Source organism: Manacus vitellinus, unplaced genomic scaffold, assembly GCF_001715985.3.
Source record: "Manacus vitellinus isolate BGI_N305 unplaced genomic scaffold, ASM171598v3 scaffold_5_pilon, whole genome shotgun sequence".
Taxonomy (NCBI): domain Eukaryota; kingdom Metazoa; phylum Chordata; class Aves; order Passeriformes; family Pipridae; genus Manacus; species Manacus vitellinus.
The window spans coordinates 25,434,431-25,461,700 of NW_021940682.1; positions in this window are offsets into that span (position 1 = coordinate 25,434,431).

The window sequence follows — 27,270 nt, forward strand, 5'->3', positions numbered from 1 at the left end:
GGAACCCAAGCCAGAGAAGTTTGTGGAGAGACCCCATGCTGAAGCAGGGGAAGAACAAGAGAAGGAAGGACAAGCAGAAACAACAGGTGATAAACTGACTACAACTCCCATTCCCTGTCCCCTTGTACTGATCAGGAGCAAAATCAGGAGTGAAGTTGGGATTGAGAAGAAGGGAGGTGTGGGGGGTAGGTGTTTTAAAGTTTAGGTTTTATTTCACATTACAATGATAGGATTTGATTAATATATGAATATTTTAATTAATAAATGAAATTAATTTCCCTGAGACTGTTTTGCCCATGATGGAAGCTCTCCCTGTCCTTCTCTCAACCCAAGAGCCTTTGGTTGTATTTTCTCTTCCCAGCCCAGAGGAGGAGAGGAGGGATAGAGTAACTTTGGGCGCCTAGCATCCAGCCAGTGTCAACCCAACACAGTGTTGCATATATTTTCTTTAATATTATCTGAGCATTCCTTTTTAAATTTTTAGTATACTTGTGACTGTCTCTTCTGTTAAAAAAAAAAAAAAACAAAAAAAGAAACACATGTTATTTTCCATTTTCATACTGTGAAACACTGCTTTTGTAATAAAATATTTTTGTTAATGATAAGCATTTTCATTAATAGTGCAAGAGGAACATATATTCTAGTACAGAAGTCTCTAATCCAAAGGGCTTTTTTTCTAAACTTACCTTGGACCATCTCTCCCTGTCTTACCAGTTTAAATAGCTCGAACACAAATGACTGGGTTTTTTCCAACAGTAGCATTCTCAAAATTATCACATATATAGTATTTTTATTTTCTTAGAGCTGTGGTGTTTATCCTTCTGGATGTTTTATTAAGCCATTTTGCCTTTTATAACATCTGAAAAGAAATTACTACTTGCTATCTTTCTCAGGGCTACATCTGACAACATAAACACAGTTCAAAACAAATATGACTAAATTTTCAGTGTTTATAATAGAATGATTTTTCCATATATTAAACCCATTATTTTTCCTGAAAGTTTTTTGAATGAGTATAGGCTATTTTTAATGTTATACTGCCTTTGTCATATAGTGTTGTAAAATGTAATAGTCTCATTCCAAAGGTTGCTGCTGTTGTTTTCTTTTTCTTTAAATTTAATATGCAACTCAGAACACATTATACTATGTCAAAATCTCAGTCATTTCTGAAACAAAACTCTCCATGACTGAAATTACTATCTTCCAAAGATAAGACTGTTGGTGTATAAAGTACAATCAAGATTTTCTTTCTAATACTTAACAGATTCCAATATTTAGTTAATAAGCCTTGCAACAAATTCAGTTTTTCAGGCAGATGATTACAGGTTGATTTTCTGCAATTGTGGCTGCCTTGCATCGCTGGCAGATCAAGTTCAACTGGAATCCAGTCACTAATTTCGACGAGAGCTGTGCATAATGTTTTACAAATCTTCAGGTTTACTTCAAGAAACAGTCACAAGAACCTATTGTTACTTATGTTTGGGCAGTATATCACTTTTTCTGAGTTATTAATTAAATCCTTACATTTTATCCTATATGTAGTTTTCAGGTTAAAAAAATCTGACTAGAATTCATACCAGTATTCTATTATTCAACTGGAATTTAAAGGGGTTTAAAAAACAATTAATTGAAAAACTACATTTTCAAAAATATTTATAGAAAGAATTTTGAATTTGCTGTCCTTGTTAACTGAAACTCACCTAAGGGTGGGAAAATGTTGTCTTTGTGCATGCAAATGCAGGTTTTTGCTTATGCAGTGACTATATGCATGTTTTGCTCAACTAGCTTGTTAGTTGAAATTTTAATGCACCCAAATATTTGACAACTTTTGATGTTCAATCCATCAATCCATTCCCCAACATCCATTTTTCAGGAGTTAATAATTCCTTATGGGGAGAGAGGAATTATTTTGTTAAGAACAATACAGTGATCATCTTGCTAGGATACAGTTGAGATAGAGTAAAAAGCTTAACTGGTAAAAAAAGTTCACTGTCACTTAGAAGTCCAGTTTAATCCTGTGCGGTACTGAGGCAGGGTAGATCATATAATGTTGACTATGGGAAAGTCATGCAGTCACTTTCTATGATAAAAAAACACCTGGTATTGTTCCACAATGCAAAGATTCAGAGGAGTATACAAGTTCCAAAAGTATCTGAGTTCTTTACCAGTGCATCCCTGAGAATAATATGTCAGCAACTCTGTTATAGATTATAGAGGGAGAGAGTTATTTGCATGACGAAGTAGTTGTTAATTCTTCCTATCTGTATTCAGATATTTTGCTAGGCACAGAGAAGGACTTTTTGATTTAGAGAGCTTTTGTCATTCATGACTTAAAAGTAGTGTGGAGTCTTTTCATATTAGACTATAGGGACAGAAAATATACATGGTAATGTTAATTCTTTTGCAAGCTGCCATGGGCTGTGTGAGTGTAAAGCTTATCTAACCATTTTTCCCAATTCCCATTTGACTCTTCTCCATAACTTGCCTAAATAATTACCTGCCTTATGTATTTTCAGCTCCATGCACTATGTTCATGTCTGCAACTTTTTGAGTTATTCAGTGCTTAGATTGGATTTTATTAATAATTTCTTCCAACATCAAATATCATGCTTGCTTTTTTTATGTTTATTCCTATTTTGCTTCAGAACAGTTGCACTGTAAGTTCTCATTTCTGAGCTAATGTATTTGTTTTAAACTACAAATTAAGTAGCTACTGCTTCATATTTCATTTTGCTTAAATATTCCCAAAATAGGTGTACATACTTTCTTGGAGAAGGAGGCCACTGCTTAAATTGCAGTTCACCAAGCTGATTAGCCTGTCGATAGTTTACATGTAGTAAATTGCCCTTACTTTTGCTCTTCTTTATGTATGAAAAAAAATAAGTGGATCGGAAGATGGTTTTATGCAACACAGGAATGTCTTCATTAAAATATTTTCTATGTTATTTATATTTGCAATGAATTTTGAGAGCAGAGAAGTTACATAAAAAAAAGTGAACTGCTATTTCTTTTCTGGTACTTTCATGTCAAACAGGGCCAGGTCAATCATAAACCCAGGACTGTATTGCAGTCACGCATTTATAGAATAATAGATTAGTAATACACAGTTTGGCTAATGTTCACTGAACTGTTCTGGTATCCTTAAAGCTGAGAGCTTGAAAGAGTTGTTATGAAACTGTTACTGATAATGACCTCAAGAAGCATAGCCTTCATCTTAACATAAACTATTTTCAGGGAAGCTTGTTTTTGCCATCTGGATGATTATTTTCCTATGCAAACAATTTTGTTCTATAATTTGATCCCTCCCTTTCTTTAGGAAGGACTTAGTATTAGCAAGCAGATCTTTAGTTCTTTTAATTTCTCTTTTTTTGCAAAAGTGGAATGATATAAATAAATTTTAGCTCAAGTGTTCTTAAAAAAAAAAAGATACCTTAAAGAATTGGATGTCAAAAAAGAAACTCACCAGGTAATTATTAGGAGAGATAAGATAGAGAGCAGATCTTTAATGGAGGCCTTCTACCACGGGAGTACAGAGACACACATGTGCCATGTGTCCAGCGGTTCCACAGTTTAAGGTATTGTCCATCCAATCCCAGATCTACCCACCCCCCAGATCGTCCCCAGATCTGCCCCCGCCACAACCCTCTGCAAGTTAAGTCAGGGGTCTCCTACCACCCCCTCTTCCTCATCTTCCTCTTCTTCACAGTATATACAGTGCTTGCAGCTCCTCCAAGGTTCCGGGTTTTGAAAGTTGCTTTGACTGTGATGTATCTTGTTGTTCAGCCAAGGGTGCAAATGTTCTTAAACAGAATGAAGGCCTTCCTTGAAATGAGTCTAAACAGGTTAAGGATTTAGAAGGTTCAATATGAAATGGGGAAAAGGGTTTAGGTAAGTGGAAACTACTATGCTAAAATGTATGGGATTACACAGCTATATTAAAATCTACATTTATTACACAACTATTTCTAAAATCTACAAAAAGCTAAAAATAAAAATCTATAGGCATCAAAAAGAAAAAAATTATTTTTTTCAGCACAGATTAATCACTTGTGCACTATTGCTGCTTTTAGTGTTCTTTTCCAAGACATATTTCATATATTTGGTTTTGATGTCTAAAATTTCAGGCCGAGAGTGTTTGTAGTTAAGTCAATATTTGAACTATGCAACATAGGCATTCAGAGAAAGGCCAAGTCCTGTGCTTGTGTAACTGTTTCATTGCTGTAAATTCCTCAGTAAATGTTGCACTCCTTTGTATATTGAATGAGTGATACAGGAGTTCACATTTGTGCTGTAAGTAAATTCAGTGGACTAAAAGAAGGAAAGAATACTCTCATCTGTCTTCTAAGAGTCAATCCCTATCCATCCTGATATTTCTGCATAAAAGCACAACAGTTTGTTGTGATTTCTTCTCAATTTTCCACAATTTTATAGCATTATCTACCTTACTTCCGTTTGCTTTTTGTAAAAAATATGGGGTTTTATAGACTATATATTAACTAATTTTTGTGTTGCTAAGTAAGAATCTTACAGTTTGTTTATATCTACACTTTGTTAATTAACATTTGCTTTTCCTTCTTTTTCAGACTTCAGCTCTCCCAAAACAGCACACAGATTCAGATACTTTGAGTTTTTATTGCAGCTACTACGCTGTTGATATAGACTTTGTAACAATACTTTAAATCATCTATTTATAAAGTAAATATGTGATTTTGCCAATTACTGTATAGATTAACACTGAAAATGGAAAATCACCAACACATAAACAACATAATGGAACTTTATCTGTAGGATTTCACTGTGGGAGAAGTTAGTGGATTTATTTGGGTTTGGAGTTTTTTAAGTCAAGAGAGTATGGAAATACATTGGGAATGGGCTTGTTATGACTAATGTATATGTATGTATCTTCCTTCAATTTGAAGTTTCCCTCTTATAACACTAATATTTCTGGAATTCATTATAGTGACACTGCTACTCCATGATCCCATGTGCCTGACACAGTCAGGTAGACTTAGAAATGACCAGTTACATCTGATAGTTGAAGTCCCAGTGTGAATTAGTGAATTATGCAGAAGTCAGTAAGTTTGTGATTAACAGATGCTTGGCTCACAAGGCAGATAGCTCTGAGTTTCGCAGCTGAATTGTGCTACTATAATTTTTCTCCTAACACATAATCTTATATGAGAAAAAAGCAGCAGCATCAGACAGTGCTCTGTTACATCCCATGACATAACAGATAATTCCTACCTTCTCTTTTCTGTGATCTGACATAGCTTTTGTGAGGCCTGAGAAAGGAATGAATTTAAATGTGGTTTAGCATGAAATAGGATAAAAGTAAAGGGAGGGTTGAACTGAGCCAACCGCAGTATAAAACCCTTAATACTTAGTTATAAAAGGCCAGCAGACAAAGGACATACACAGAGATATGAAGTAGAATATTTTGTCCCTTGTTGTGGGTGTGACAAATGCTTAGGCCATATTCACCCATATCATATGGCAGCCCTGTATTTGTTTCTGGTTCAAAACAAAAATTAGAAACAACTGTTCTGCAGTGATAGCAATCATCCACTGCCAAGGAAGAAGGAAATTCATCATCTCCAGGATTCCTTAAATTGAGACAGGATATTTTTATGCTGTAGTAAACCCCAAGTTATTGGGCTTGACAGTATTCACAATTTAAGGAAAGTCAATATGTTTCGCTACAGGAATTACTGGTGAAATTTTATGGCCTGTGTTAGGCAAAGCTCAAACCAGATGATCCTTATGGCTTAAAATCTGCCTTTAAAATTTACAACAGCTCAAAAAAACCTTGTAAGCAAAATGATGAAGGAAAAGAGGAGGTCTGAAACACCAGTCTAAAATGTGTTCCTTACAATAAAGCACCATTGTTTCCAGAATGGGCAAATCTGTTTGTTCTGGAATTATTTCATCCCCAGACTTGTTCTTAGTCATGGCCTAACTGAAAATTTCATACACACAAAAAAGCTAACTGTGAGTTCCCTACTACTTTCTTTTCTGGACTGTTGAAAGAAATATTGCCTACACCTCCGCAGCATGCATCACTCATGTCAAGCCATGTAGAGATTTACCTGCCTGTGCAATGACCGTCTGAGGAGACAAAGAAATAGTGTCTTCTTACATGTGAGAAACTAAGTTCAGAATGACTGAGTCACTCAAAGTTGTGAAATTTCAGTCAGAGCCAGAGAATAAATAGAATTAGGCATGAATCTATCATGCTACTAATGCTAAGACTTTCCTTCCTATCTCATTTTTGCCATTCTGTCTCACATCATGGATCACTTTAACAGAGGAAGAGAAGAAAAAAGGTCCTAGTGAAGTAGACTGACAAAGTCCTGACACACAGTAAACCCTTCTGCTTCCTGCTGCTGAAACTATGATACTACAGAGAGCTCAAAGAGTGGGAGTACTCTGTGTGCAACACCTGACAAGAGATGAAAAGAAGATGGGGATAATGGATAAATGTAAAGGGAAAATAATTTGCCATATAAAATAAAAGAAAGGAAGCAATTTATGACTCTTCTTTTCACCAATGCAAAAGACAGAGAAGGAAGATACCAAAGCCCAAAGCTGTAGAGGACGGTTGAGCCCCGGGCAGCTTTGACCTTGAGTGAATACAGCTGTAACCTTGAAAAGGACAAGTAAACATCATTAAGGAAGAAGGAGTGAGATAAGAGGAAAGACAGCAGCAGAAATCAGGATGCGGTTTGACATTTAGCAACACGAGAAGAACTACCAGCTACCTATCAAGAAACGAGCTAAAGCGCATGAACAAGAGCGAGTAACCAATAAGAAAGAAGATATATGAGCATGGACAGAGAAAAAGACTATAAAAAATTAGCTTGCTTTGAATAAAAGGCTTTTTGCTTGCTAATGAGTTGCCCGTGCTTCATTAGTCCATCATGCAAAGCTATTAATTCTATCTTCTGCTTTAGCTTTTAGCTGCATGCCTCATGCTTTTTAGAATGAAACGTAGATTTTCAAACAAATGCAACTTTAATACTTACTTCTCCATTCACTATTTTTAATTTAGGCTTTGGACAAGGTTGAAACCTGACCTGTTTTAGGCTATTTAAACTTTCTGTCATGTAATCACAGTCAAGTTGCTTTAAATTATTCCTAAAAACCTACAGCTGCAAAGATGACTTCTGCATTCTTTTCTTTATATGTTCATTGTAAATCAGGAAGCAAACAAACAGAAATATTGTATGTTTCACTTTCGCTGCCAGATACATAGCTTAGTAAATTCTCAGAAGTTGTCTGCAAGACAATAGAATAACAGGTACATTACATGTACTTGGAGCAAATGTCAAAAACATGAGCACACAGTGTCATGGTATTGATATATAACCTTTTATACCCTTTCAAATCATAAAGTATTGATCTTCTTTCTTGAGCTTGCATAAGAAAAAAATAAACCTTGTACCAAGAAGGGAAAATGAGGTTTTCATCTTTTTCAGAATGTTTCCAGAAGTTTATACACAATGGATCCTTCAGATGATCCCACTACAAAAAACTGTAGGAAAAACATTCTTCTGACTCCTCTTCCTTTCCTTTCAGCTCTCTCTATATCACAAACTAGTCATGGCTGGAAAAGCATCTAAGGTATTTCTCAGAAGAATAGCAACTGAAAACTGATCTCTGAATAAGAAAAGTGGCAGATCAGAACACTTAAAAGGCAATATATCTGACCTAACACCTGGGTGTAGCAAAAACTGGAAAAAGTAATAAACGATGAGGAATCTGGGTTGTTTGATAATCTCCATTTGCCAAAGCATGAAATTTTAACACCCCCAAAAATCATGCTTTAAGATGCTTGGTAGGACTATGGGTAATGCATGTTAGCCAATAAAAGGAAAAGGTTGAGAAGGATTGATCTCTCTTAATATTTAAAAAAAATATTCTATCCTATGTGGTATTCCTCATAAATGTTTTGTAAAGCATTTCATGAAAATTATTTCACCAGCAGTTATTCAAGTGAGACTCATTTAGCATCAATACCTGATCTCACTTTCTTTGTCTTCTCTACTGATAATTCTAATATCTGTATTGAAAGCAAAGAGTCAAAGTGAAGCAAAATAAAGCAAAAGCTTTTCCATCAAAGTATCACTTCTTTCAACTCAAGAAACAGATGTTACCAGAGTCTATCCATCTTTAAATTATCAACAGAACTTCATTGGGACAGAAGGTTCAGGTGCTTTGAACTTCAATTTATCCTGTATTGTTCATGTTTTAACACATGAAGGATTCAATACAATGGCAGTTCAATCTCAGAAAGTTCAGTATAACTGCATTTACTCCTACTGACGAAAATAATATGAGGAATATCATTTAAGGTGTGAGGTCACAATAAGTAGAAATGCTCCTGTGCATTTTTTGGCTTTAATTTTGGAAAAGACATCAACCAATAAAATTCGTACGGTCCCATATGAGACATCATCTAATTGCTGCACTGCATCAGTTGCAATGGTAATTAGATAATTTACTATACAACAAAATTGATAGATTATTGGTGCAAATGTGGTTTTTTTGGTAGCAGTCTCTGGAAAGTAATTTTTCAAATAGCCCTTTATTAAATAAAGTTATTTGAAAACAGCCTGCTTTCCTGCAGAACTGTGTGGATCTCTGAATATACACACCCATGCTGAGCAGCAAATTACACGTGAAAGCCTAAGAACATCTGCAATTTAAGACCAATTTATTCCTTAAAAGAATAGCTATTTCATACAGAGTTGCACGACTTTCCTCACTAGCAAGTTAAATACACCTTTCCATATCAAAGTTGGCAAATGATACGATATTCTTGGGAAAATAGAAGTAGAGACCAAAAGAAGAACTGGGATTGCTGCTTTGATAGTCTCTCAAAGCCTAGATGTACTTGGAAACTGTACCATGAAGCCTGCAAAAGCCATGAGACCCTGGAAGAAAAAGAAAGAATTGCTCAAGTGTTGTCAGTGTGGAAATAGTGGTCTGACTTCACATATCTGACAGGGAATTTGGTACATTTGGTTCTCAAATAGACAGGATAGAATCTTCAGCCAAGATTATGCTGCATCTTCAAGCAATTTCAAGGCTGATACAGCAAATACAGTAATCATGAATGCTATGCGATGCTACAAACACCCAAGAAGCAATTTCTCTGTTATTCTGTGTGAAAGTATCATGTGTTTATACAAGATGCAACATAATGCTCTCTCAGTTTAGGATGCAAGTAATCTAGAACAAGTAATTTATGAAATTGTGTAGTGTCATTTGCAGGCCTATGCTATGCACCTTTTGCTACAAATGGAAAATTCTGTTGTTTTTTTTTTTTTTTCAATAATGAGGTCCTTCTATTTGCATAAACTGTTGGTGTTTTTTTAATAAATCTCAGAAAATTTGCATGTGACTTAGAAGTGTAAAATTTTACAGGAACATTGACAGTGAAGTAATTTGTAGAAAACTATTTCTGCCAGGCAAAAGAATTAGGGAGCATACGGCATTTTATAAATACATCTAAGGGAAAAAACTGATCCTGGAATAACTATTCAAAACTAGCTATGGCAATCATAAGAAAAAACATTTCATAAGGGAGCGAAGTAAAAAGGGTAAGATACTGAGAAATACTAAGTCTTAGTTTAAAATCTGCCTAGACTCTTCAGTTGCTACTCATTTTGGACATATGAATCTAAACTCACAGAAGGAAATTGTTTAATAACAAGATACTGTGCAAAGGTTTATGTTACAAAATCTGTGTCAGCTGTAATCCAGACATCCAGCAGAGCAGGTCTCTGTTGGACTCTTTGTTTGAGAATGAATTTTGTACCACAAAGAAGAAACGAGTAGAGATAAGGGAAGATGCACCAGTAGTGAAATTCCCTCCATACTCCCTTGCCAGTGCAGGATGTGGGGAAGGAAGGGAGAAAAGGGCTCTCTCAGCTCACAAGAGGTTGGAAAACTGTGAACGAGACTTCTGTGCAATGTGTTTGGAAATGCCAATGCCCAGGAAGAAGAATCACTCTCTGATGTGGCTTCCTTCAAGAGCTCAAGCTGGCATTTCTCCATGTGGAGAGTCTTGTACCTGCACCATGGCTGATCAAGAGCCCCTCAAAAGCTGTTCATTGAGTATGGATTACATACAGAATAAAACCACCCTCAGATTTACAGCCAGTTGTTGCTTCCTCATGTTGAAGGCTCTATTGCACAAAAAATTTCATTGTTTACCAATTGCTGTTTTCCAAACACAATAGCAGAGTTTTTGCCAAGTGCACAGGAGTTATGCAACAGCCTTTTCACTGTGTTTGTAAGACTGCTTAGTTTTGCACTGCAAAGGGAATGCTGTGTGTATGAGGAAGGAATAGTATGTAGGATTCACTTTAAATTTTCTGCTTTATGATGCATCATCTGGGGCATGGTTAGGATTTTCCTGCTGTGGCAACAAATGACATAGAATCCACAATTGTTTCCAAATATAATAGGATCTCATGACGTTTGTTATCACCATAGGATCACATCTTGAAACACTTTCAGAGCAAATGCAAGAGACAAAGGTGCTAGAGTTAGAGTCACTGCCCCTGACCATGATTTGGGTCTATTAAGTGACTCTAGGGGGTATGTTCTGAAAACTTTCCTTCTCATATTCTAGCTGAACAGAAAAGCCATGTTCAAGTGCCTGCTTAGAGAGCTGAGGTCTTTTGTAGATACGTACTGGTGAGACCATGGGACCCACAAAAGTATGCACTGGATTCATAAACATGGTTTTAGACACAAAAAAATTACATGTAGGTGTATATTGAGGGGGATGGATAAGAAAAAAAAACAAAACATAAAAATGAAAATGTCTGAATGTCAACTCAAAATGCAGCAGCATTTTAATTATACCTGACCATTTCAGTAACAACTTTTAGGAAAGAATAGCTATTCTAATGTTTTTCATTTCAAGACCTTACAACACTGTATGAAACATCTTAGTATTACTATTTCCAGGGTAAAACTAGGCAGAAGAAGAAAATGGAGTTGGCCAAGATTGTTTAGCCAGTCAGCCAGTGATAGAATTGGGATTTTTAGTGAGAACACTTAGTCCTAGAATAGTCCTCTGCCCATCATTTTTTACCCGTTCCCACTTTGGTGAATGAAAAGATCCATGGTAGAATTTATTGCTGGGACCAGAGATTTTTAACTCTGCTTTCTTTCTAGAGGATTTTTTCCTTCTAAGCCAGAGAACGCAGTTAACGGCAAGTAAAACAGTAGCTTTATCAGGAATTCTGGGATTATATAAAATGGTAAATAGTTACTTGTAAAGAAACCCAGGATTTCAAACACAAAACTTATTTTTTTTTAAATAGTAAAATTATTTTGTGCATTTTTAGAAACAAATCTTTGTTAAATGATAATTTATAGCATTGATATGGAAGAACAAAATAAATACAGTGCTGCCTTTTCCCTCTGTCAATGCGCAGGTGCTGTATATGAAAAAAGATTTGTGACTTTTCAAGTAACATAATGAAAATAGTTCTTCAATCAATAATATGTGGTGTATTTAAATAGTTTCCTAATTTTTCATATTTGTGTTATATCTGCATGGGGGTTACAGAGGCATAGCTTTTATTTTAAAATATACTATCCAAGAAAAGTATTCCAAAACCATGAAATTTTACTGCAATATTAAGCACTCAAATGTCAAGGTTAGTTTCTTTTCACAAAATGAATTCAATTCCTTTGACTTCATGCATTATAATATGTAGGTACCAATCATATTAGCATATGCTATTTTTCAGTAGGACTTTCCTTTATGAAATGCAGGTAAAGCTTTTATCACATAATGTACCAGTTTCAGGTATTATTCTCTACTGTTCCCTGTGTAGCTGCCTGCTCTATGCATAGCACACTATGCAGACATTAAGAAAACTTATTAATTCCCTTTCTTTTCATAGTGGGATGCATCCATCACAGACACAAAAGATTCACAAAGACTTACAAATTTCTTGTTAAAAGTCACTCTTGGAATAGGGAAAGCTGAAGCAGAAGGAGCTTAAGGTCATACATTTCCACATGTTAAACAAGAGTTCTTTAACACTTATCTCGCAGCATTAATGTACAGCCCTCCTGACAAAAGTTCAAAATCCTGGCTACCAGTGATTTAATTTACATTTCATTAAGTCTCAGACACTGGGTTCTCAGAAGCAAAAATGCTCCAGCTAGAGAAGGAGAAAAGCAATGCAGCTACAGCCCTGCAACCACGCGATGCACAGCACAGGGACTAGAGACTACGTGGGATGGTACTGTTGGTCAGGGAGAGAGAAGACATATCAAGCTTCTTCCTATGGAATCTCTGTCTGTTTAGGAGGCAAGGAATGCAAGATCAGTAGCTGCCCTTGAAACATCTGTGTCATCATCATGTTAGAATCTCAGATTTACTTGTCTTTTAGCCGACTGCTGAGACTTTTGCTCATGGTGAGCAACCCAAGGTTTTTAAAGTTAAAAAAAACAACAAACCTAACTAAATAAAAAGCTCAAAACAACTCTATCAAATCTCTAGTTATTTTTTGATTAGATATTACAATGCAGTTAAAAAAATAATATAAATTTAAAACACCACACTTGTTTTTTTCACTGTGGTCCTGGCTTTCTTCCAGTCAATCATACAGTAAATGACACCATCCCTGCTGATTTCTAAGTATTTTCTCCATCCATTATCCTAGAGTATTCCTGTCCATTTCCTCCCCGATCTTTAATAGTGGTTTGTGCTCCTAACTCCTTGCTGTTGTTCCTCTTTCTTATTCTACTTTTCTCTGCAGTCTCACTCACTCTCTGTGATAGGGAAGATAGCATCAAAGTTGGAAGCAAATAGACAACACACACATTTTTCTTCAAAGTCATTAGGAACTTCTAGGAATGATCTGGGTTACAATTTAAGTTTCAATTCTCTATTCTTTTCTTTAATTTTCCCGTTTGGTTTGCAACAGATCTCTTTTATTTGTGTCATTGTTGGTCTCTTATTAATAGATAATGCCTACTCCTCACCAGAAGAAGTTTAGTTAGCAGCAGGATTCACATAGTCACAAGGGAACAGTTCTGAGATCTGACCCTAAATCTGATATTTCACAGGCAAGATAATGCTCTTTTTATCAAGGAAGTCAAGAGGGAAATGAAAATTTTTTGAAGAAGAACTGGGGGGGAAAATCAAGTTCTGTGATGTGGTTTCCTATTGACATATGCATGGGTCACTCAAGTTGAAATATTTTTATCCTTTATTTAAACCAGTGGAATAAAAGACAGGTTTTAAGCTTATCAAAGCTAATGAAATCTCTTCATGGGCAAGTCACAGAGGAGAATAAGCAATTTTGCTATTGGCTTTTATGGCTATTTGCCCATAGGAGGATTGAACAACAAGATTACAGAGCTCAGGGCTCTGCTTCATGCTCCAGAGAAGGTGGTGCTGCAAATTTATAAGCCATCCTCATTTTCCAGCTTCCCTAAGAAAATGCCTCTTTCCCAGTTCTGCAACTTTCCCACTCATGGTTTCTTGTACCAGTCATATTGTCCTGTCCATAATACTTTATCCCCAGCTCCCTAGGCTTGTCCTTTTTTAACATGTATTTCTTGATTGTCTCTCTTAGCTTTTACTTGTCCTAGATCATTTTGGCCACTTACATTCCCTGGTTTACCTGTTCCAGTCTTCTTGCCAAGTCAGTTCTTGCTCTTGAAAAGTGCTGAATAGCTTTGTTTGGATTTTTCCAGAAGCATTTAGCCTGAGGCAGCTGTGAAGCATATGGAATTTCAGCCTAAACAGTTAAAGTTTGTCAAAGTTTTATGCAACATAAAAGAAGGGTTTTAATAATAAGCAGCATCACTAGCCAAATACGTATATATCCTAATCTAGTTCCCTTTGATGTCGATGGTAAAAGTCCCAATGGGACTTTAATACAATAAGCAAGTTAGTACATGCTTAAAGTGCTTTTGTGGATTGGACAGCAATTAAAAATGAGAATGAACCTCTAGTTACTATGAACGTGAATACATTATTTGCATTTTCCACTGTCACTTCCATTTTATGAATGTATCTAATGAAATCTGTAAAATTTCTCTTTGAAATTACTCATTGAATAATGTCCAACAAGGGTTGGACTTCCAAATCCATGGAAAATAAAACTGATAAACTGATATTTCTGCATATAACACTGTAAATGTTCCACTACACTTTAAAAAGTGCAGCTCTTTGTTGTGGCTGTTTTGGTTAGCAGTATTTCAGTCTGTAAGCATTTTGAGCATGTGTTCAAAGTAGCATGGGAGAGAGGAACATGATCTTTTGCCTTTGTTTTCATTTATTATTCCAAAGAACATGAAGGACTCTTTCAAGTTTTCCTATGGAGTGCAGTGGTTTTGAAATTCTTATGCGGAGAATGTTACAGTCTAGCAGCCTTTGGCAATATGGCCAGGATACAAGACCTCACAGAAAAAAACAAATGTGAATAAAATATTTGATGAGACTGGGGAAAAAAAAAAAAGAAAAAGACAGTGGCAACATGCCGTGAAGTTGTGGCACCCAGGCTGCTCAGAGTTCAAACCAATGAAAGTAGAGCTGTGTGGGTCTTACGGATTATATAAATGCAGTCTCCTTTTGATGATAAGCCCCTCAAATCCTACAATCCTCCGTACACATCCTCTTTCCCAAAGTAATTCAGAGGCCGTGAACAATAACAGTAAAAATTTCCCCCTTTGTAATACAGTGGTGAGATCTCTAGCTGTGCTATCTATAGAGTTTGTGCTGTATTACCTAGAAAATCATCCTGTGAGCCACATCACTTCAGGATGTTTTGGAACTTTCCGATTAAAAAAATAAATAAAACAAACATCATCTTAATTTTGCTTCTGTCACATTTACCTCAGAAATCATTTTTTGATTTATGTAAGTTAGCATTCCATAATCAAGGTCATCATAAGAAATAAATTATTTGAGCATGGAAACAATACAAATAGTATCTAAAAACTTATTTTATTTTTCCCTGATAGGAAATTCACTTTCTTGGATGCTCTTTGGAAATAATAAACTGCCTTTTTTCTTTATTCCAAATTCCATACTGACTCTTCTGAATAGCATAACTTATAAGTAATTTTCTTTGATATTCGGTGCTACACTTTTCCAGGTAGATCTTGAAGGTTGAATGACATGTTTGTGATGTGCCTTTTGCACTGGAAAACTCATTAGAAAGAGTATAATTGAAATCATAACTAGGTCCAAGGCCTTTTCTGCTTGTTGTAGTGTCAAAGTTTCTCATTAATTGGAACACAATCTTCTTCAGAGTTCTCAATAAAATATTGGTTCATTTTTTCTGCCAAATGAAATTATTTCCAGGTTAAGTTGACCTAATTATATTAGACAAATAGTTAATTAATTTTCTCATTCCAGTTTCTCAGGTATCAAGGTACAAATTGAAATAGTACCTAACTTCTCTAAAATGACCAGCTGATCTGACATTTACATATATTTTTTAATATATGTAAATTTCCTTTTTGCTTTTTTAAAAGACTGTTTTCTCTCTTCTGGATTTTTTGGTTTGAGTTTTTTGGGGCCTGTTTTTTTGGGAGGGGAAGGTTTGATATTCAGTTTTGTTTGGGGGTTTTTTTATAGCCAGTACTTTCATTTTTCCACAAACAATTGCTCTCTTGTTCTGTAATAGGCTTCATATTATTTTCCTAGCGGTGTAGTAGCTCCATTCATAAGCTATCTGGTCCAAAGTTACACAGTGTTATTCTCTTCTTTGTAAAGGCCCTATTGAAATTCAAAAGTCCTCACTTTCAACATTATTCCCAACAATGCTACCACTGTTTAGACAGCAGTAGATTTTTGGGAAGTTTTTTTCAGTCATCATTTGCTTCTGTGGTAGAATTAAATAAAATATTTTAAAAAAACCTCAAACCAAAACCCTAAAGCCTTGCCAGTTCATTTCTTTCCTCCCTCCTCTCTCCATCCATTTCTTTTGCCCTGAAGCTTTTTCCCAGGCATCATGATCTTCTCATATTGCTATGATTCTCCATGTATCTTTTCCTGCACAGAAAGAGACCTGCCTTTCTTATGCTTTTATATGGCAGGGCTGAAGCTACCTTCTGATTAAGTGATTCATAACAGAAACAGATAGCATGTAGGGGAAACATAAAAGCTTCTTATACCTTTTAGGGAAAGCTTGTCCAACTAAAAGATAAATACAAAGGATTCATTCTCATGGCAATTTTTAATGAAAACATTATATAATATTATACAACACAACAATGAGGAAACATTACTAATGTCAAAACACAGTAACAGGGATGCTGGCAAACACATAGAAATTTATTTCATATGCTAGTATCCTGTTAACTTGCAGGACAATTATTGCAGTGCCATTGGGCAGGTAATACCTGCTCTGTGATAGATACTGCAGTGGCACCTTCCCTTCGACCTGCTATACATGCACACTACTATAGAACTGCTCTAACATCTAATGAAGTCAACCAAGGTTCTTAAATTCACTTCTCCAGAAGCAAAAGCAGGCCCAATATGGCACATACAGATCACTCAAAGATTATATTTAATATTAGAATTTTAAAAAGGTAGAAATTAATATAAATCCTCTAGTAAATTAATGACCACAGTAAAGCCTACTAAAAATATAGAGTATTTATTACTTGCAAAACCAGGACACTTAATGTCATAGTAGTCGTGCAACTAAGACTTTAAGACAGTAAGGAAAAAAAATTCAAGTGTTTGAAGTCCGGATCCAGAAAAATATTTTGAGACCTAAACCGATGGAAGTTAGGTCCTGAAATACTGTTTAAGCTAACTACCAGATGCTTACATACCCAGTTGCTTCCAGTTTCAATACATGTACAAGTACCTCTAAGAAGTCAAGACTACAGGTCCTACATTTCCAAGCAGTTTTCTAATTAACAGTTATCTATAACCAGATACATTCAGACTTGTCAGACAGGCAGAACTATGAAATGCAGGCTGAGAGAGAGCACATCCTTTGGAAGCTTCCAGTTTTGGTGGGATAACACTGGTGTATGCAAAGATGAACACTGAAAACATTAAAGTAATTGTCATTCATGTGAAAACAGAAACATCTGCATAATTTTGCTTTTTTTTCTCTATGGGAACTTGAAATACATTCAGATTTCAGCATTTTTCTAATTAGAGGTGTTTTCTTGTGAGGGGAAAAAAGAAAACAGGTGAAACAAACAAAAATCAAGCAACCAAGTAAACAAACAAACATACACAAACAAACAAAAAACAAATTTAAAAAAAATAACCCCAAACTGTTTCCATCAGTTATCTGAGCTTTAAAAATAATTTTTCACTTTAAATATGTAAATTGGTAAGTCAGTTTAATGATATAATGAATATGTACCATATAGAAAGGATACAAAATTGGGTTTAGACTTTGTTCGATTTTGATTATCTATCAGGAATAAAAAACAATACAGACTGAAAAACAAATATATAACTAATCCAGAAACATTCTATCAGTTGAAAAGGTATTATGGGCAGAAAACCAAGGAAAAAGAAGCAAGTTTAAAATTTTTATTGAGAAAAAGTGAAGGGTTTATATGTGTATTCCATCCTCAGAGATTGCACTCATTTTTATCTGTAGGGTCCCTGTGCTGCTATCTCTTGTAGCCTTTATTCAGCTCATTTACCTGATAGGCCTGTTTTTTTAGAATGTTCTATAACCCAGTCATTGGGATTTCAGATGAAAAAAAAACAAAACAAAATAAGCTTCTGAGCCTCCTGTTTAACTAAAAAAATGTTGGCAGTAAAGCTCTCTTAGTTTGAATGAAGCTATTTATTGTATGTCAATATACAGAGCATATCACTAGTCCTACGAATTATATTCTGCTGAAACAGTTGAAAGGGAGAGGTATATATTGAATGAAAGTGTCATGAATGTATGTATATTGACAGAATAAACTGCAAAAAAGAAGAAAAAGCTGAAGTACTAAGAAATCTATATCAAGAGAAAAATGGACTTCCAGATGAAAATAATTTTATCCAAACTATTTAAAATAAAACAGGAATTGGAAGTATGCAGTTAAGTTGTTCAATAGCTGTTTTAACAATTGGCCAAATGAATCCAGAGTCTAACAGTGAATCATTTTTCTTTATATAAATCCAAAAATTATCCTTATAGTTCATCATTCAAGAATAAGGTTAAAGGGATATTAAATATCATCATAATGGTATGGTTTGATATGAATAATTACACTGTTCGTGTACTGTACTTCTTATATTTGAAGGTCACAGAAGTTTTGTTGTAGCCTGAAGTGTGTCTCAACTTAAAAAACCTAAAATCAGTGTCATGTGATTCTATTTTTCTTGAGTTATTGTTATCACAAACTTAATATCTGATTTCAGTAACTAAAACAGAAAGGAAAAAAATCCTGTTTTAGAATTGTGTTTTCATCTGTGTTGCAGCTGAAGAATTCCTGGAAAGCCAGTAGATTAAATTCAGACCACTCTGACAGTGTTTGTCCCTTCGTGTGACATCCCTGTATAAAAGAGTGAGAAGTAGCACATGCAGTTTCACAATACTGGGTTGCAAGATGCCTATTGCCTGTATAAATATGGAGAAAAACAATCAATACTTCCTTTTCTAGATAAAATAATGTAAATGTATATAAATATGTATTTCTTTATTTAAATATAAATATATAAATAATGTTGCTTTTGTTATTATTATTATTACTACTACTGAAGAGGAGCTGGTAGCTGTGGCCTTTTCCACAGGAGAGAGCAGCCCAGGTGCAGATGCCTTGGTGTTCTCTGGCTTTCCCGTAGTAGCTGTAAGCTGATGGTGCTCAGAGGAGCTGCACAGAGCAAGAGAACTGTGACATTCTGAGTGAGTTGTGAGCTCTGTAGGCTTTGTATACTCTGCTCCTTGAAGATTAACATTTTCAGGAGCCCCTGAGGAAATTTGCCAGAAATGACGGTCATTAAAACTGTGTCCAAGCGACTGAAATATTTTGATCAGATCTCAACTGAGATATCAGGGAAAGGAGCTTCCTTTGATTAACAATGGCTGGACTTTACATAATCTACAGCAGGAAGCTCTGTCCTTTATTTTAATGCACATGTAAACAGAGCAGAGGTTGCTGTGCAGCTTATGGTGCTACCTTTTCAACAATCTTTTAATCCAAAATTTTCTAAACAAATCTTCAATCACACAGCAATAAGGAAAATAGTACTGTGAGAAAAAGATTAATATTACTAAAAAGAAACCAATAAAGTTGGTGATTTCTTCTCTGTTTTACAACTACTTCAACTCCTAGTAATATGGATGGTTAGAAGTTATACTCTGTGGACTAAATTGCATTTATTAATTTTATTTCAAGAAATATTTGTGATTTAAGAGATTTTCTGATTACAAACTTTAGGTCATCTAAACAGCCTGATTCTTGAGAAAAGTTCTTCAAACCATAGAGCTCTAACACACTGCAATGTGGCTGCATTTTACCAACAAGTTTTATTGTTCTTACAAGTTCTTTTTCAAGTTTCAATGCTGTAAGAAATAGAAAGCATCCTCTCTTGGTCCTACATTTTTAACAAGTGTTCACGTGGAATGATTTTACCATTCTTTGTTATCAGTGTTACTTGAAATGATTTTTGAATGAGAAAATGAAAAATACTTGCAAGAAATACTGTATTAGTAACGTGCTGTATCAAAAATATCTCCAAGTGAAATAACCAGGTTAAAGGGTTGAGAATACTTATTGTATTTGTAACATTTTACTATTTTAAAGTCCATTTAGTTTTGAGTCTAACATGTAACATTTATTTTTAATAGTTAATACTGAAGGACTCCTGAAGTCCACACCACTGTGAAATGGCATAGAGGAGCTGAAAACACAGTCAAAGATGAAGACCAATAGGAAATGGAGATGTCAAAGTCAGTTGAAATGGAATGTTAATGAGAAATTTTTGGTGTCGCTGTACGAGAAAACACATGTGTAACACTGCAATATAACCCTCAGGTGAAGAGCAAAGCACAGCATAAAGTATAATTTTCTAATCTTTATAAGCAAAATGTACAAGAGAATTTTTATTCTGCAATCATCTGATTGCCAAAAAAAGAGATAGAATAAAGAAATAACATGGCTATCCACCTCTAAATTCAAAATATAAGCTGGATATAGATGGAAAGGTGGATATCACAGAGCACTGGAGAACAAGTGCAAGACAAATTATCCAGCATTAGTGAATAGCCTTCAGTTTGGGTTCCAGCTGCAAACTGTTTTCATGGAAAAATGTTCACATACATTTGAAGAAGCAGCCATGTGGAAACCTAAAATCCTTTCTGTAGGTCCTACTAATTATTTTAAAGGGAAAGGCCTTGCTAATTCCCTAGTAGAAGCACAGAAAAGCTACCTTTCTAAGAAGAGAGGAATTTTTCAGTTAGTGCTAAGGAGAATGGGATTAATGAGACTAATGGTCCATGGACACATGCTAATTTCTTGCTGCCAGAAGCCAAACTGGCTTCAGCTGTAGCATTCCTTATCTGGGTGATCCTGGCCTCAAGCCCAGCAAGCGGCCAGCTCTACCAGCCTCTCATGAGAACAAGAGCCTTCAGATCAAACCCTCTCTGTTATGGCACAGGTATATGCTTGAGGAAGCTGGATGTTGTTAATATTCCCAGCTTGGCATTAGAGAGCTCTGGAAGGTAAATGGATAATGGACAGTCAGTGAGTTTGACTTCAGACCTGACAATGAAGACACTGTGACCTCCTCCTACTCCCAGTCATTCCCAAATAGCTTTCATGTGTCCTAACTTACAGTTCAGGTGCAGGAATGAAATATCACAAGAGCCCCAAGGCTCTTCCATGAAACTTCTCCAGAAGTGAATTTGCTCTGGTATCTCAGAATTTGTTGCTGTCACAGAGGCTGATTAAGGATTTAAATGAAACCTGCAAGTTGTCAGCAGCAGCTTTGCCCTTTGGCTTCTTTGTTCAAGAAAAAACTCACAGGCAGAACAAAGTCTGGCACAATGCTGAAATTTTTCTGGCTGCTATTCCTTTCTATTACACTTCCATTTTCTAAAAATAGCCTCTTATATGGAAAAAAAAGTAGAAATAATATTTTAAAATGTCACTCATAACTGCTATCGTGTTAACGAGAATGCAATAGCTGTTGCATCACATAAAATATCAGTCATTGCTCCTTTTAAAATGGATTCTGAACAAAATTAATCTTAATATTCTACATTTTCACTTTTTTTTTTTCTATTTATCATTGTTCAGGGATAGCAGGCATTATTTTATCAAGGCATTATATTACAAATTACCTACAAATTAATGACTAATTTTATTCTAGTTGATCTACTGGTTTTATGGTTAAGACACATTGTATGGCCCTACCTGTCTAGTCCCCTTTGGATGATGATTTGCTCACCTGTCTGTTTTGCTGAAGACACAACATACTGAACCTGCTGCGATATAGCATTAATGATCTGTCTGTCCATTCTAGGCAGAATGGAGAGTACTGCTGCTTTTTACCTAGATGGCAATCTATCTTCTGTGTGACAGCAAAATAGTAATGGAGAACAACAGAACAAAAAAAAACCCACTTCAAATCTCATGAGAATTAACTAGGAGAAAGAAGTTCTTTTTAAAAAATCACCTATTTTATTGGATCTCCCAGGAGTTGTAACACTATTAATCCCTGAGGCTAATGAAGTTCCCTTGTGAATCATGCTGTTTCAACTATGTGGGGCATATCCTGATTAGCATATGTTTCTTCTAAAAATACATTTTCAAACTCCCAGAACTTGCTATTTGTTTACAAGCCATACTAGACTTTCAACCTTGCATCCTGATCACAGGACAAAAATTTTACTTTGAGTCATTATGGAAGGACATCTGGCTTTGTCTCCAATTCCTACCCTCCAGAATACAGTAAAAACAAAAAGCTTTTTCAATGTGAAAGTGAAACAGAAGACTATGACCTAGCCTTGACTTTAATATAGTCTAAATTGGGAACTCCTGGGGAGCTGAGACTTTAAAAAGAATTCTCAAATTTTTTTGGTTTTCTTTATTTTTTGAAAATCAAGTCCCTTTCTTTGGTATCTATGGTCCTGGCTTTAAGGACACAGGGGTTACAATGTCAGGCCTAATTCTAAAAAATGAGTATCAGGAGGAAACACTACCAGGTCTTGTTCTTACAGATTTAGTGTGTGTGTTGTCTGTACTGCATCCCTATTTGTACACCAGACTAGACTCAAATGTACAGCTAGAAATGTGTTGTGTCTAAAACTAAATTCTCACTTTAGGATTTCAAGGTATAAAGAACAATCCTGAATTGTGAGCTCCATCTCTAATCATGAAGTCTTGTAGAGGCAATAAAAGTAGGGCTACCTACACTTCTTTCCAGAAAGATCTTCAGCATGATTTCCTCTGGCCCAGAACACCCATGCTCTAGCCACTGGTCATCCCTGGCAGCAGGGGCCATTCTCAGACAGCACAGTGCGGTTACCCAGGAGGTCTCTCAGTGAAGGAAGCTTCCAGGACTGCTGCCTCTGAAAGACATGTACATTGAAACCGAATATGTTATATTTCCTTTTACCAACCTGACCTGCTTTTGTTCATCAGCCAAGTCAGTGTGAGGCAAGAACGTAAACACAAAAGACATTGTCTCTTGACATGACTCATCTTCATTTTGTGCTATCTAAAAAGCTTTTCACCCTACCTGATGCCCTGGAAAATGAAAAATCTCCTTTTCTTATGCTGCATGTCGATTAACATTTCAGGAAATGATCTGACTAAAATGCTATTGAAACAATGTCTAACAGTAGTGGTAGATGGTTTTATTGTAATTGTATTTATGAACAGTTTATATATATGTATATATATGTGTAAATATATTGTGAAACATACTTCTCTTTGATCTGTAAATATTAAAAAATTTGGATGCAAAATAGTACACAGGAGAGTATTATACAAAATTAATCAATGTATTAAACTGTGGCCATAATCTTGTAGCAAAATATGAGATGAATGATGTCTTTTTTTCTTTAAGAATATATAAAGCATGTACTACATGTTCATAATTTCTGTCTTTCAAGGTTGTGAACTGTAATGGAATGTGAAAGTCTAGCTTGCTTATACTGTTTCTAAGCATTGTAAAATGATCAGCCTGTAGTGATTTGGTTAATGTATTATACTCATGCTTTCATTAATTTTTTTTTAATTAATTTTTTCCCATTTTTTAATTATATCATCTTGTAAGGTAGTCATAAACACAGAAAATCACTCTCCTCTCTATGGTAAGTCTGGTTTTATTTCAACATTTTCTGATCATATGGACTAGGGTTGAGGTCAGCAGTTTCTTAATATCAGCTTGTGTGAAATGACCGTATTTAGCTGTCTGGGGCACATTGAGTAAAGCTTACACACCTCGCTTTGGTTGAAAGTCTCTAGTTTTCCTTCACATGTGAAAAGCACATCATCACTGTCCTCTGATTGTTAATCCCACTGGAGCCTACCAGATGCTTAAAGAACAGAGTTTAGTTTCCTTTGCTGAGGCATGAGGGAGAGTGGTTGTGTCTCAAAAATTGGATTAATAATTATATTACAGTATTTTCTTACTGAACAGTTATAAAAAGATTGGTTTTGTCAGACTAGTTTTATGTAACCCTCTGTAGCAAATTTTACAAATTTTCACAACAGGTCTTTGATGCAAAGTGATCGCAACTATCCTTTGAAATTAACAATGCCTTGTTAGAATTACGTGGGCAGAGGATCACTGGTAGTTGTGCTGCTGCTGACCTTCCTTCAGGCTGGAAAACCCCTTCTCCATGAGCTGACTTCTGTTTCAGAAGTAGTTACTCCTATCTTCTGCTGGTAAATTCCATTTGGCGCTGTTGAATAAATCTCCAGGGTGATATTTCTGTGGTTCTGCCTGTCTGTGTTCATCTAGCTCTTAGTTTTCATGGAGATTAGCCTTTAATCAATTAACACAATAATTCCACATACAAATCAGACTCAAAGAACTATTCTCCAGAGGATACAAGCTTTTTATCTCTGTATTCAGAGCTGAGAGTGCCTGAGATATAAGCAGCAATGATCCAAAACCTTTTATCAGACTGGGAAGAACAGACATGCTACCACGCAATGTCTTTGTGCACCAGCACATTAATGTTTTGTCTAGTGACGCATTAAAATTTTCGAGATATTCTCCCAGAAGACTAAGTGTCAAATCCAGGAACCCTTAAACACCACAGTGAGCTCGTATGTCTGTGTTAAGGGACAAATACAGTGCTGTAATATTGCAAGTGGAAGTGACCAGATAACCTAAGACTCCTATCTCCTGTGTAAGATAAATGCAGGGGTAAATGTGCACCCCAAAACCCACTGTGGTTCCTTTCTTCAGTGAGAGAATGGAAACTTTCAGCTGACTGAAATAATTTTCTAAAATCATACAGAGAAAATCACAAGGCCTCATCTGAAAAAGGGTTGGGGGTGTTTCCAAGTAACCATCCATCTAACTTTCATTGAGAATCCAATCTTCTTCCACATCACAAGGCATGAGTATAATGTATAAGTGCAAGTAGTCGTGTTTCCAAAAACGCTTTTGGAAATGAAAAAGTAACTTGATAGAAAGGATGTTAACCAATGTCAGTAAGCTTCTCAAAAAGTCATAAAAATAATGCTGGCATTATTGATGGCATGCATGTTTACAGATTTTGCTAGAAGTTGCACCTTGTTTAGTTCTAGCATGTGGATATAGTACATATTGATTTAACTGTTTGTGGAAAACTCTAATTAGAAAAAGTGCTGTGTACAAGGCAGTGGAAGTTCTGCCAGCTGAGTTTGTGCTCTCTTGCTGACCTTTCGTCTTCTGGGTGCCTGAAGTAGCCTGAGTGAAGTTAAAAGCAATCTGATCTGAAGCTTTATTGATTTAGGTATGTATTAATAATAATGACGGTTGTTTTAAAATCAGTCCTCTGACCCTTTCCTAGCTAAGGTTTGGGTTTCCCCTGAGAAATATTACATTCTACACGTGCAAGTGAAATTACACAAGTAACTAGCAAAGAAAATCCAGCAGAAAGCAGTATATCTTTACAAACTTTTGGAAGATTGTACTAGTTACTTTATGTTTCTTGACTTATTAATTTCCATTATGTTTTGTAATCTAATATAGCATGTTTTTCATTATCAGTATATTATTCCTAAAACAAAGATGATATAAAAGTGTTAAACTAATTTTAAATATTTTTTGTTAGTTTCAGTGAAAACAAAGGTGAGTTTTGTCTAAAAGTCTGATTTTCAGGATTAGTTCATTAGTTTAATAGGAGTTCAATTGTCACTCTGGGATGTGATAATAGTTTCAAATTTGCATTTAATTTTCAAAAGATAAAAGATCATCTCAGATTATTGAAGCATTTCAGAAACTAAATTTTTCTTAGAAGATATGACAGAGCTGCCTAGTACTGTTTATATGCATGACGAATTATAAGAAAGTAAAGAATATAAAAGAAAGAGTTTAACTAAGCATCAATTATTATAAGAAATTAATTTATCTGAAATTATTATTCAAAATACTGTTTTACTGAAAAATGTGGTATCTACCTCTGCATCATATTCTTCTTAATAAAATCTCAAGAGGCCCCATTTTCAAAATGCAGCTATGCAAATGTAACCATTTAGCTAGGCAAGAGAGCATTCCTGTGGCATTGTATACAAGAGAAAAAATAATGGATTATTTTACCCCAGTCGGTGAAGTGAAACATATAATATAAAAAATGTTTTCCAAAATTAATTGCTTAAATTCATCCAGTGCTATGTAGTCAGTTGAGACAGACCAAATAAAGGAACACAAATCAGGTCCATCAGGGTGTGGCAATGACCAATAACATTCAATTATCTGGAGTGTGAAAATGAATTTTGTTCTCCATATAGCAAAAATTAAAAAATTTAATCTGTGCAGTGGTCCTGGAGGCGATGTGGATGAATACTGCAACAGGTTTTTCTCCTCCTACCTTCCTCAAGAAAGTTGTCCTGACCTCTCCCACCAAATCAAGCCTCACAATAATCTCACCTTTCATAGGAACTGCTGCAAAGTCCCCAGCCTCACATTTTCTGAAGTAGCTCTTTTGTAATTTTAGACCCTTTTCTTGTGTGTTTTACCATTCCTTCCTATCATGAAGAGAAGGAAATTGCAATACAGATGGATGACCTTGGGAGCTGAGGACCCCATAGTTCTGAACTGGCTACACTAGGAGAGAAAACAGTTTTGCTGCTTGAAGAATTCGTCATCACAGGATCATGACTTTGGTGAGCAGAAAGTCACTACGAGGTAAAACAGAACCTGAGGAAATCTGAGTTTGAAATGAAGGCCACCTGTATGAAGCCTGTGAGCCAGTCAGTTTACCCAGTGTGTTAACACCATGTCTAGCTGAATCCGTGTTTCTGCGAGAATACCATGATCCAGATATTCTGTTAATACAGGGAATATATCTTCTAATATTATGATTCTTGTTTCAACATTGTTTTCACTGTTATCTGAGGTTGAGATTGATAAAATATTTGATAGACCATCCTTTGACAGATCCTCCAGTGCTTCTCCCTGCCCACAGCTTCCACTAAATCCTGGTTTCTGTCACCCAGCTGGAGCTTTGGTGAGGATCTTGCAGTGATAATTCCTGCTTCATCAGCAAAGGATAGTCAGAAAAGGACAAGGACTATGCTTTAAGAATAAGGCTGTGTAAGTCAGCACCCTTTGCCAGCTCCCTGTTCTGGTAGATGTCCTGCCCTGTTTCTCCCTGCCAGTACTATCTGCAGTCAGCATGAGGGAAGGGTTCTTTAAGCGGTAGGTTGTGATGGGAAGAGTTCCAGGCGTGGAGAAAAACATACAGCAATTGACAGGATTTTATTATATGGACCTTACTGTTATTATATGGACTTTACTGTTATTATGTGGTTTCATTGTATTCACACTACACAGTGCACAGCCTGGACATGCCCAGGCTTGCCATGAATTTGCCTGCTCCCTGCTTCCCCGCTCCTCCCCCTTTTGCCCGTGTCCCTATCCTGGTTTGTCCCCCCACTTGTCTGTCTCATGCTCCACCCTATGTTCTGGACCTTTCCCCTCCCGAGCTGATAAAAGACCGTGTGCACACCTGAATAGAGGATTCTACTTGCACCCTCCTTCGTGTTCCGGACATGTGCTATGCCACGGTCCCATCCCCTCTTCGGACTGCGGCAGTAGGTTTCCAAGCTTTATTCTGTGATAGCTCAGCTCCAGCCAGG